This window comes from Myxine glutinosa, chromosome 4, assembly GCF_964187855.1.
Source record: "Myxine glutinosa chromosome 4, kmMyxGlut1.1, whole genome shotgun sequence".
Taxonomy (NCBI): Eukaryota; Metazoa; Chordata; class Myxini; order Myxiniformes; family Myxinidae; genus Myxine; species Myxine glutinosa.
In genome coordinates this window covers 14,784,122-14,797,885 of record NC_136264.1, presented here as the reverse complement: position 1 = coordinate 14,797,885, position 13,764 = coordinate 14,784,122, and positions in this window count along the sequence as shown.

Below are 13,764 nucleotides of genomic sequence, written 5' to 3'. Positions count from 1 at the left end.
GCTGTAGCTCCGTGCTTGTGTTGTGTTGTCCCCCCCCCCCAACCCCCCCATTCCTTCCTTTCCCATCGCGCCTTTGTCGTGTCCTTCTTTACCACCTGTGCCTCTTTCCCTCCCTTGAGACAGAGAGAGTGAGAGAAGAGCCCAAAGGTGAGAGCAGACCCGTTCGGTTCAGTTTACCTGCTCCGTCGGTGCTGTTTACCTTACTCGCGTCGTGAGAACTTTATTATTCATTATTTCATTTCGACTTTATTTATTTTGTGTCCTTTCCGCCTGGTCAAGGTGGAAAGGTGAGACATCGCCGTTATGGCGAGTGTTCGTGCATGGTAGGAAGGGTTTGAAACCCTAACAAGGAAGCATGCTTTCGTGTGTGTCCCTCCCGAAGGTGTTCCTACCGAGGACATTATCCTAGCTGTAGGGAATGTTATCGGCGATGAAAATGTCCGCGCCGCGTCGCGGATGAACCAAAAGTTTGTTGTTTTCGTGTCAAACGAGAAGTTCGTGCATGATGTTGTTAGTACCGGTCTGTCATTGAAAGGTGGGCAGTTCGTCATGGTTTCCCCGATGGACACACCGGCGATTAAAGTTATTATTTCAAATGTCGCTCCGTTTATCACAGATGATAAGTTAATGGCTGTTCTGACCCGGTATGGAACTGTTGTTTCCCGAATCTCGATGATTCCCCTGGGATGTCGGGATGAACGAATGAAACATGTTATGAGTTTCCGGAGACAAGTATTCATGGTGCTTCCTGATCGCGGCGACGATACAGGACTAAACATCTCGTTTAAAATTTCGGTAAATGATCGTCAATATCAAATGTACGCTTCGTCAGGCACCTTAACGTGCTTCCTTTGTGGAGCCTTCGGACACGTTAAAAGGTTTTGTCCCAAAGCATCTTGTACGAAGAGCGGCAAATTGGGACACACCAATGTGGGCTGTAAAAAAGAAAACGCCCCGACCGTGCTTCCTCACGCCTCGACCGTGCTTCCTCACGCCTCGACCGTGCTTCCTCACGCCTCGACCGTGCTTCCTCACGCCTCGACCGTGCTTCATCACGCCTCGACCGTGCTTCCTCACGCCTCGACCGTGCTTCCTCACGCCCCGACGCTCAAACCGTGCTCCCCGACGCTCAAACCGTGCTCCCCGACGCTCAAACCGTGCTTCCTGGCGCTCAAACCGTGCTACCTGAAGCCCCGACCATGCTTCCCGACGCCCCGACTGTGCTTCCTGACGTCCCAACTGTGCTTCCCGAGGTCCCGACTACGCTTCCCGAAGCCCCAACCGTGCTACCTGAAGCCCCAACCGTGCTACCCGAAGCCCCAACCGTGCTTCCCGAAGCCCCGACTGTGCTTCCCGACGCCACGACTGTGCTTCCCGACGCCACGACTGTGCTTCCCGACGCCCCGACCGTGCTTCCCGACGCCCCGGTGCTACCCAAACCCAGTGAGATGGCACTTGGTGATGCTAGTACTGCTGGCGAACCCATGAATGAAGAACTTGTCATACTGACCAAAAAACGGAAAGCACCACTAACAAATAGCCCCGATGGTGCGATAAAGAAGGCTGTCTTGGGCAGAGACACTGTCTCTGCAAAAGAGGGCAAAACGTTTACAGCAAACGAAAATATCGAACGCCAAAGTGGAAAAGAGGATGTTACTGATTTCCCAGGCTCTGAGAATAAAGCCGACATTGATCCGAACAATGCGGCCATTTTTGAGCCTGAACGCGAAGCCCTACCGGTTCCCCCTCCAGTAGCTGAGCGGACTGGTGACCAAACAAATTGCTCTGTCTTACAAACAGAAATCGTAACCCCGGCTACGCAGAGATCTGCAGCCATTTGCCAAAGCACACATAAAGAAAGTAAGCACCAGTCTGCTCGTGAGTGTGTACCAGAGTACCCAACGAAATCTCAGGAGATGCCTCCAGAGGAGTTCGTGAGAGCTGCAAGTAAGGCCCAAGATCCAGGTGGGACATTATCAGACCTGTCAGAGTCTGAGGACGAGGTGGAAGTGACTGAGCTGTCACAGTCATCAGCATCTCAGTCACAGATACCCCCCCAACACATCGTGTCGTTTCTAGCCGAAACGTACAGACAGCGTAACATAGTCATTAAAGACTATTTTGACGATTTGGTTGCATTCATCCACACTGCAAAATCCATAATTAAAACGCCTGAACAATTTGAACTGAATAAGTCACAATACCACAGGTTAAGAAAATTCATCACACGTGCAGGTGTAGAGTGTTCCCAGCCACAGGCTGATTTCATCAATACAGGATGAAAACTATAAAACTTGCAACTTTAAATATTAACGGTGGTGGTGCTAGCCACCTCCGCCAGGTTCAAGTAAAAAACATATTTCAACGGAAAAAGGTGGATGTGATCTTACTTCAAGAAACTCACATCACACCAAATGTGGAACATAACTGGCATCAACTTTTTAAGAGCCAATGCTATTTCAGCAATTTATCAGCTTCATCTGCTGGAATCGGCTTCTTGCTGAAGCCAGGCCTCGTGTGTGAGTCATGCCATTTTCAGGAGGTAATAAATGGTCGGCTTAGCTCTCTCAAACTAGTAAGCCATAACTTCCATTACACCATTTTTAATGTGTATGCGCCAAGTGATAGCGTAGAGCGTAAGTCCTTCTTCACCTCAATGATAAATCACTTAAGATCGGTTGATTTTGATCATTGTGTGTGTGTCGGAGGTGATTTCAATTGCACCTTCGACCCATCGGTTGACAGAAACTCTGTCGAACCCCATCCTGAGTCCCATGTACACTTATCCAATTTTTTTAGCACAATGGGCTTCGTTGATGTTTGGCGGTTGCACCACCCAAACACATCCCAGTACACCTGGTGTCGATGCGCCAATAGTCGAGTATCCTTGGCAAGGCTTGACAGATGGTACATCAACGTACCCTTTAAAAATACTGTGGTTTCTTCAAATCTTTTTCCTTCCGTGTTTTCAGACCATCATATGGTAACCCTAAACCTTTCCTTTCCTCAACCCGCAAATAGGAGCGCTTATTGGAAGTTTAATGTTAGACTTCTAGAAGATGGTATGTTTAAAGAAGCCTTTCGTGTTTTCTGGGCAAGTCTAGTAGCAAAGAAATCTTCCTTTTCTTCATCCAGCATATGGTGGGATAACATGAAATCTCAAATTCGGGTTTTTTGTCAATGTTTCCAATCACACAGCACAAACGACAAGCACATTACAATGGCCCGGTTGGAATTGGATATTCTACAATTGGAGAGTAAATTGGCTCATGAAAACAATGACGCCAATTACCGGTTATTGCTTGTAAAGAAAGCTCTTTTAAGGGAGTTAGTTCAAGAGAAAGCAGCCGGTACATTAATTAGACTTAGAATACAGAATGTAAAATTATCAGACACCCCAAACAAGTCTTTCTTTCATTTAGAATCCTTAAGCAAGCCATCACGGCTAATCTCTTCTGTTTTGGACTCAAGAGGCAACGTTGTTGTCAACGAGGATGATGTTAGAATAAACATTATTGAATTCTTTACAAAACATATTGAGGAGCAGACTGTTTGTAATGATACAATGATGGATTTAACCTCTCACCTCCCCTCCCTAACTGAGGCTCAACGGTTGGAGCTTGACCTACCAATCACCCTCCTTGAGCTAACCTGTGCTCTTGCTGCCATGGATTCAGGGAAAGCTCCGGGTATTGACGGTCTACCTCCCGAATTCTTTCTGACATTTTGGGACCTTTTAGGCCCTGAGTTGCTGAATCTTTTGGACACTTCTATACAGACTGGTATAATGCCGCTGAGTCTAAGAAGAGCCGTAGTGTGCTTGCTCCCGAAAACTGAAGATCCCCGACTTTTGGTGAACTGGCGACCGATCTCCCTGCTGTGCACGGACTACAAGCTTTTTTCAAAAGTACTAGCTAATCGACTAAAAAAGGTTATTGGTGATCTAGTACTGCCAGAACAGAGTTACTGTGTTCCTGGAAGATCCATCCATGATAATATTTCTTTAATCAGAGATCTCATTGATGGTAACCGTGTTAAAGAAGACTTTGGAATGATGTCGCTTGATCTTGAAAAGGCATTTGACAGTATCGACCATAAGTTTATGCATCATGTGTTACAGGCATGCGGCCTCGGAGCAAACTTTCGTTCCTACATTTCCTTGCTATACACAGATGTATTTAGTTTAATTAAGATTAATAATGTGCTGGTTCCCCCCATCAAGGTTCGGAGAGGGGTTCGGCAAGGGTGCCCAGTCTCTGGTTTATTGTTTGCTCTTTCTTTAGAGCTTCTTCTCAATCTACTGAGAAAGAAGATTTCTGGAATAGCACTCTCTCCCATGAGTGCACCGCTAACCCTATGTGCTTATGCGGATGACGTCTGCATCATTGTAAAAGATAAGGATGATATTGATATCCTTGTTGAGTGCCTATCAAAGTTTCACGCTGCCTCCTCTTTAAAAATCAATTGGAACAAGAGCAAGACATTATGGATACCCTCCCCTTATCGCAACCTTCTTCAGCCTGTACCACAGCCACCCCCATCCCTCCCCGCAGGGTTGCAGTGGGGAAGTGAGGGAATTAAGTACTTGGGCATATTCCTTGGTTCCCCACAGTATGCTCAGAGAAATTGGGACGGGGTAATTGAGCAAGTGGGAGAAAGATTGAACCGATGGAAAAGGGTTTTACCTCATTTGTCCTTCAAGGGCTGTGTGCTAGTGATCAACAACGTAGTTGCCACAATGTTGTGGCATAGGTTCATCTGCCTGCAACCGCCGGAGGCCCTACTCAAAGCACTCCAGGGCAAACTGGTGGACTTCTTCTGGGGAGGCTACCACTGGCTACGACCCGATGTGATATGTCGCCCCTCGGCTGAGGGTGGCCACAACCTCGTCGACATCAAAGCCCGCCTAATGGCCTTCCGGCTGCGGTCCATTCAACGTCTCCTCTACATGGAACATCTGCCAGGCCGGCTCCCTGCACGCCTTGTACTGCAGCGAGCGGGTAGGCTCGGGTACGGGTTTGAACTTTTTCAAATGAACCTCCAACATGTCGACATATCGGTTCTCCCTGCTTTTTACCAAAGCCTCTTAAATGACTGGCAGAGCCTTTCTGTGAGTCGTCAGGCAGACACATATGTAACGAAAATGCTGGCACACGAGCCTTTGTTCTATAACCCTCTCTTTCCCGACATTCCAAAGAGTCGAGATTTTTGCCAACACTTTATAGCAGCTGGTATCGTGAAGGTGCGGCATCTCCGACATGACTCAGGGTATGGTTGGAAATCCGTAAGTGAAATCGCCGACCTGACAGGGATTTGGTCCCATAGGATGATTGCAAAAATTTTGAGGAAAATGATTCAGGTGGGACGGCAACTTGGCCTAACTTGGACTCGAGGTACAGAAGAAGATCTAAATGAGCCGACAGTGCCTAAATTGATTGTTGAACCCATTCAAAACGATTTGCCCCCTGTTAGCGATGGGTCAAAGCTTTTCCAGACAATGGACAGCAAAGGCATCTACAAGATGTGCCTCAAGCTGTTAAATGGGAACCCTTCGTTAAATGGAGTTACCCGATGGAAAGGATTGTTACCCGGAGGACCCCCCTCCGAACCTATCTGGGAAGCCATGTATAGTGAGCCCACATCCAAAAGAACAGGTGATCTCCAGTGGCGTTTGGCCCACTGGATTGTTCCCTCCAACACGTTTATTAGACATTTTTCTCCTGTATCTGTTTGTTGTCCCTTCTGTACAGTCAATGAGGACTTGTTTCATGCATTCATAGACTGTATCCGATTATTTCCTTTGTTTCATTGGTTGAATTACATTGCACATGAAATGCATGTTACTTTTTCTTTGAGAAATTTCGTCTTTGGTTTTGCTCCTAAACAGAATCCTGCATCTAAACTGTTTAGTTTTCCTAATAGCAACTGCGAAACTTGCTGTTTATTTGACAAGAAAAGACAAACTATCTGGCAAAACTATTGACTTCCGTTTCCGGTTTTGCTGGCGAGGGTTCGTTTATTCTCAGCTCTCCATGCTATCCATCGAAATCGAAGTTAGGTAATTGTTCCCATTTGTATTTTCGTTATAACTATTTATTTTATGGTGTATATATTGTCTCCCGACGAAGATTTTCGGTGCAAATCTTTCATACCTGTATTGAAAATCGTGTTAATTCGGGTCGTGTTTTGAGGCCTTGTAGTTGTACAGTGAACACTGTACAACCTTGAGGCTTTGTTTTTCTCTCAGCGGTCCGTGTTTTTGTGATCCAATAACTTTCGTTCTCTGTTTTCCCAATCTTTTCACCCCATAGCCCTCTTCCTTGTGTAAATCACAACTCAAAAAAATCCAAAAAAAAAACATTTCCTTCTCTGTTCTCATTCGTTTATTCATTCTTATTCGTTCGTTCGTTCGTTCTTCGACCACGTGTTTCTCCCCCATTTCCCCAGATAGATTGTCAAATTTCAACTCGTTATTTTATCGTCCATGCGTTATTGTTTTGATTATAGTTACTTTTGGTTTGAATTTCCTGTAACTTGTAATTATTTAATCGTGTTCTGCTCCTCGTGTGCGGCCTTGTAGTTGTACCCCCGTCGGTGTTTGTTATCTTAATCGTGTTTTGCTTGGCTCTTAGTTTTTTTCCCTTCTACCCCGAACATAATACTCTGTCTAACGTTCTAAATCCCCACCTCCCCCCCCCCCACCCCCAAAAACCAACCAAACAAAAAAAAAACCAAAAACATTTATTTTCCTTTCTCCACGTGTACTGTTGACTCATCCTGTATTTTCTGTCCAGGTGTGCTGTTCGCCCCGCCCCCATTAACTCCTTGCCATCCACCGTTTGCCCTTCACGTGACTCGTGGTGGTCCCTCTCGGCTCTCCCCCCGTTGGTATTTTTGTGCACATAAGATTGTTCACGGTTCTGTTTAAATATTATTTAAATATGTATTACCTTTCCCCTTCAGTGTTTTACTCAGTGGTATTTTACAACACGCTGTTTTTCTTCCTATTTAAAAGGCTTTTCTCAATTTCCTCTCCAACTCATTCCACCTCAAAAAAAAGAAATTCAATATCTTATACGTCTCCCTCACTACATGGTCTAAATTCACATTCATTCCATCCCTCCTCCATCGTTCTGAACCGGATTGCTAACTTGAAAATCACAACAAACCCAATTTGTTTTCAATGTTCGTCTTTCATTAATCATCCACTTTCTAAACTCCCCTCTTGCCCCTCCCATCCAAATCCCTCTCCTTGCACCTACACTCCTAAACTCCCCCCTTGCCCCGCCACTCTTAAACTCCCCCCCTACCCCTCCACTCCTGAACTCCCCGCTTGCCCTTCCACTCCTGAACTCCCCCCTTGCCCTTCCCCTCCTAAACTCCCCCCTCACTCCTCCCCTTCAAAACTCCCCCCCAACCCCTCCCATTCAAATCTCCCCCCATACCATTCCTCTCCAATTCTCCCTCCTCCCCCCTCCTCCTCAAAGCTGCCTCCTCCCCACTTCGTCTCCCTTCTATCTCATACCTCCACCCCCCCCAACCTTCTTCTTTCCTCTACCCCCCCTCAAACAACCCCTCTCTGTGCCTCATCCCTTCACCTTCAAACCTTTCATCCTCCTCATCCTTCCCTTTCTTGGAACTCTTCTGCAATCGCTGACACACTAACAACTGCTCTCCCTACCTCCCCCTCTCATCCTTCATCTTACCCTACTCCTCCCCTCCCCTGTCCTGTACCCGATGCTCCCCCTCTCTCTTCATTAACGGTATGGACCTCAAACATCCGGGGCCTTCGCTCAAACCTGACTGATCTCTCCATACAGGTTGCTTCTGACAATCCAGACTTGATCTGCTTAACAGAGACTTTCCTCCTTCAAGATGTCTCTGATTCCTTAATATCTCTTCCTGGTTACTCCCTCCTCCGGTATGATAGACCTGAGCCTCGGCCTGGTGGTGGGGTGGCTATCTTTATCAAAAACTCTCTTCCTCACTCTCCTTGCACTGCCCTCTCTCCTCCTCACCCCCAGGAGTACCTCTGGCTACGGCTTCCTCTCCGCTCCCACCTTTTGTTCATATGTGTTCTGTACCGTCCCCCAAACAGTGATGACTCCATCTACATTTCACTGTCTGACAACATGGACCAACTTCTATCCACTCATCCCAACTCTCTCTTCCTCATATGTGGTGACTTCAATTGTCATCATGCCACCTGGTTGGGTGTGGGTTCCTCTCTCACCAGTCATGGCACCTCAGCAAAGGACTTCTGTGACTCACTGGGATTGACACAATCTGTCAATTTCCCGACCCGGATCTCAGCCAATGGAGTATCTTCTCTTCTAGACTTGGTTATGACTAACTTCCCTGCTAATGTCTGCTGCTCTTCTTCTGCTCCAATCGGTTCTTCTGATCATGTGCTTGTCAAAGTGGACATCTCTCTGGCCATTCTCAGAGAGCCTCCTCAGCGTCGACGAGTCTGGCATTTCACTCAGGCCGACTGGGACGGTCTTCAAGCAGCCATCAATCGTCTGGATTGGTCTCCCATCTCCACTGCCTCTGACATCAATTCTTCCTGGGAATTCTTCCAAAGCAAACTGATCTCTCTCATGCACAGATTTATCCCATCTTGCCTTCAGTTGTCTTACCCTTCCTCCCGTCCATGGTACACTGAATCTTGTGGTGAGGCAGTTGCCCTGAAACAACTTGCCTTTGCCTCTTGGAAGGCTAAACCAACTGAAGGAAATCTCAGTTCCTTCCACCAAGCTCGGAACAAGTGTGTGTCTACCCTCAGGAGTGCCAGGAAGCACGATCTCTCCTCACTCAAGAATGAACTCTCAAACCTGTCTCCTTCCTCCACATCCTGGTGGCGTCTGGTCAAATCCGTTTCTGGTGTTTGTTCCCCCTCCATCCCCTCCCTTACCTCAAATGGCCACACAGTTGACATCGCACGTGACAAAGCCGAATGCCTCAACTCTGTGTTTGCCTCAAAATCCTTAGTCCCAAACCCATCTCTCTCTGTTCCCACCTTTCCCAGTCGAACCAAACTGCTCCTGGACTCTGTGACCTTCTCTCCTGACAAGGTGGAGGAGTTTTTGTCAAACCTCGACTCTGATTCTGCAACTGGACCAGATGGCATCAGCCCACGGGTCCTAAAATCCTGCTCTGCTGCTCTATCTCACCCTCTCTCTGTTCTTTTCACCCTATCCTTTGCTCAAGGTCATCTGCCAGCATCCTGGAAATCAGCAAACATTACCGCTTTACACAAAAAAGGTGCAAAAACAGATCCTTGCAACTACAGACCAATCAGCCTGCTCCCAATTATCAGCAAAGTCATGGAATCCATCATTGCTTTGGATATGAAATCTTTCCTCTTCTCCAATGGCTTGATCTCTGATCATCAACTTGGTTTCAGACCAGGTCACTCTACTCTGGACATGCTGCTTCTGCTGTCTCAACAATGGATGGAGGTCCTCAATGCCAAACAGGAAATCAGAGCTGTCTCCCTTGACATATCACATGCCTTCGATACGGTCTGGCACCCAGCTCTGCTCACCAAACTCTCCTCCTATGGTATCCATGGAAATCTCCATGCATGGCTTGCGGACTTCCTCTCTGGTCGTAGTCAACGTGTGGCCCTGAATGGATTTCTCTCATCTCCCCTTCCCGTTCAGGCTGGAGTTCCCCAAGGCAGTGTGCTGGGCCCTGTGCTTTTTCTGGTCTTTATCAATGATCTCTCCGACTCTCTGGAAAATCCTCTGTATCTCTTTGCTGATGACTCCACTCTCTGCCGCTCCATTCCTCTTCCCTCAGATCGGCAGTCTGCAGCCTCCTCACTCTCTGAAGACCTGGACAAAATCACAGACTGGTCAAACATGTGGAACATGTCTTTCAATCCTGACAAATCTCACACTCTTACTATGTCTCTCCGAAAAGATCGACTGGACAACCCTCCCATCTACTTTCTCAACAATCCTCTCCAAGAAGTTCTGTCGCTCAAGCTTTTGGGTCTCACCATCTGCCATGATCTTTCTTGGGAAAACCACATTTCCAAGCTGGCCTCCAAAGCCAGTCACCGACTGGGCATCCTCCGTCGTGCGAAGTCCTTCCTAGGCACACCTGAGCTCCTCACCACATACAAGGCTTTCATCCGCAGCTCAATGGAATACTGTTCTCCCCTATGGGCTGGTGCTCCTGCCTCACACCTGGCTCGGCTTCACGCTGTTGAATCCAAAGCTTTCAGAATCATTGGAATCTCCCGCGATGAAGCTATCTCTGAGGGCCTTTCACCCGCGATGAAGCTATCTCTGAGGGAGATCTCGCGAGATCACGGCGAGGTCACGTCTTTTCGAAGCTGCTCCATGCGCTCACGCTTTCGAAGCTAAGTGATATTTCTCAATTGTGTTTTTGTCGAGACTGTATCTATCTTTCGGTGTATGTACCTACAGCGTATCTTTTGGAAAATTTTCGGTGCTAATTTTTCGTTCATGTATACACAATCGTCGGTTAATGGTATCGAGTATTCTGCGGCCTAGTACTCGTAGGCTTAGACTACCGTACCGTCTCAGACCTTGTGGTTTGTTTTTCTCTCAGCGATTCGTCGAATGCGCTGAAATTATTTTCGTTCTCTGTTTCGTACCAGTCGTTCACCCCGTACCTCCTTGTTTAATATCTGTACTCACAAAAACAAACAAAAAAAAAACCCAAAAAAATATTTCCTTCCCAGGTCTTATTCGTTTATTTGTTCTTTTTGTTCGTTCGTTCTTCGTTCGCGATCACGCGGTTAGAAATGTATAATCTCTCCCCTGAACAACTATTTTCTCTCATATATTATAACGCCCTTTTCTTCTTTTCCTACAAAAGGATGCTTTCGTCTTGCTCACCAAATCTATTCATTCCAAAAAATATATATAATACCATCTCTTACAGTTCCTCCTTTCTACATTCCATAAACTATCCAGAACTCCATCCCTCCTCCAGTGTCCTCAAACGTATTTTTGACTCGAAGGTCTCAAACTCATTTTGCAAAAAATGTTCGTTTCCCATGAATCGTACACTTTTCAAAATCCAATCTCACCCCTCCCCTCCAAATCCTCCCCATCACCCATCCCTTTCAAATCTCCCCCCTTGCCCCTTCCCTCCCCTCCCTCCTAAACTCCCCCCACACCCCTCCCCTCCGAGACTCTCCCTCGCTCCTCCCCTCCTAGACTCCCCTCTCACCCCTCCTCCTCAAAGCATCCTCCCTGCTTCTTCCTCCTTCCAACTTTCACCTTCATCTCCCCAAACCTCCTGCCTTGCTCTTCCCCCTCCTCAAATAACACCTCACTGTGCCTCACCCAATCTCCATCAAACCTTTTGTCTGCCCCATTCTTCCCTTTCTCCAAGCTATTCTGAAATCTCTGACACACCTTCAAAAGCTCTCCCTCCCTCTTCCTCCTCTTCCACATCTTACCCTACCCCTCCCCCCCCCCCTGTTCTGGACCCGATGCTCCCCCTTCCTCTTCATTAACGGTATGGACCTCAAACATCCGGGGCCTTCGCTCAAACTTGACTGACCTCTCCATACAGGTTGCTTCTGACAAACCAGATGTGATCTGCTTAACAGAAACTTTCCTCCTTCATGATGTCTCTGATGCCTTGGTATCTCTCCCAGGTTACTCCCTCCTCCGGTATGATAGACCTGAGCCTCGTCCTGGAGGTGGGGTTGCTATCTTTATAAAAAACTCTCTTCCTCACTCGCCCTCCACTGCCCTCTCTCCACCTCACCCCCAGGAATACCTTTGGCTACGGCTTCCCCTTCGCTCCCACCTTTTGTTCATATGTGTGTTGTACCGTCCACCAATCAGCGATGACTCCATCTACATCTCACTGTCTGATAATATGGACCAACTTCTATCTACCCATCCCAACTCTCTCTTCCTCATATGTGGTGATTTCAATTGTCACCATGCCAGTTGGCTGGGTGTGGGTACCTCTCTCACCAGCCATGGCTCTTCAGCAAAGGACTTCTGCGACTCACTGGGACTGACACAATCTGTCAATTTCCCGACCCGGATCTCAGTCAACGGAGCATCTTCTCTTCTGGATTTGGTTATGACAAACTTCCCTGAAAATGTCTGCTGCTCTTCTTCTGCTCCAATCGGCTCATCTGATCATGTGCTTGTCAAAGTGGACATCTCTCTGACCATTCTCAGAGAGCCTCCTCAGCGTCGACGAGTCTGGCATTTCACTCAGGCCAACTGGCACGGTCTTCAAGCAGCCATCAATCATCTGGACTGGTCTCCCATCTCTACCGCCTCTGACATCAACTCATCCTGGGAATTCTTTCAAAGTAAATTGCTCTCTCTCATGCACAGATTTATACCATCTCGTCTTCAGTTGTCATACCCTTCCTCCCGTCCATGGTACACGGAATCTTGTGGTGAGGCTGTTGCCCTGAAACAACTTGCTTTCGTCTCCTGGAAAGCAAATCCAACGGAAGGAAATCTCATTTCCTTTCACAAAGCCCAAAACAAGTGTGTGTCCACCCTCAGGAGAGCCAGGAAAAAATATCTCACCATTCTCAAGACCGAACTCTCTTCTCTGTCTCCCTCTTCCAAATCATGGTGGCGTCTGGTCAAATCTGTTTCTGGTGTTTGTTCCCCCTCCATCCCCTCCCTCACCTCAAACGGCTTAACGGCTGAGTCCGCACGTGAAAAAGCTGAATGCCTCAACTCTGTGTTTGCCTCTAAATCTTGTGTCCCAAACCCATTCCTCTCTGTACCCACCGTACCCAGTCGTACCCAGCTGCTCCTGGACTCTGTGTCCTTTCCTCCTGACAAGGTGGAAAAGTTTCTGTCAACCCTCGACTCTGATTCTGCAACTGGTCCTGACGGCATCAGCCCACAGGTCCTAAAATCATGTTCTTCTGCTCTTTCACTCCCTCTTTCTGTTCTCTTCACCCTCTCTTTTGCTCAAGGTCATCTGCCATCTGCTTGGAAATCAGCCAACATCACCGCTTTGCACAAAAAAGGTGCAAAAACAGATCCCAGCAACTACAGACCAATCGGCCTTCGCCCAATTATCAGCAAAGTCATGGAATCCATCATTGCTTCAGATATTAAATCTTTCCTCTTCTCCAATGGCTTGATCTCTGATCATCAATTTGGTTTCAGACCTGGTCACTCTACTCTGGACATGCTGCTTCTGCTTTCTCAAAAATGGATGGAGGTCCTCAACGCCAAACAGGAAATTAGAGCTGTCTCCCTTGACATTTCACGTGCCTTCGATACGGTCTGGCACCCTGCTCTGCTCTCCAAACTCTCCTCCTTTGGTATCCATGGAAATCTCCACGCATGGCTGGCGGACTTCCTCTCTGGTCGTAGTCAACGTGTGGCCCTGAATGGGTTTCTCTCATCTCCTCTTCCTGTTCAGGCTGGAGTTCCCCAAGGTAGTGTTCTGGGCCCTGTGCTTTTTCTGGTCTTCATCAATGATCTCTCTGACTCTCTTGAAAATCCTCTCTATCTCTTTGCTGACGACTCTACTCTCTATCGCTCCATTCCTCATCCCTCAGATCGGCAGTCTGCAGCCTCCTCACTCTCTGCAGACCTGGACAAAATCACAGACTGGTCAAACAAGTGGAACATGTCTTTCAATCCGGACAAATCTGACACTCTTACAATGTTTCTCCGAAAGGACCGACTGGACAACCCTCCCATCTACTTTCTCAACAATCCTCTCCAAGAAGTTCTGTCGCTCAAGCTTTTGGGTCTCACTATCTGCCATGATCTTTCT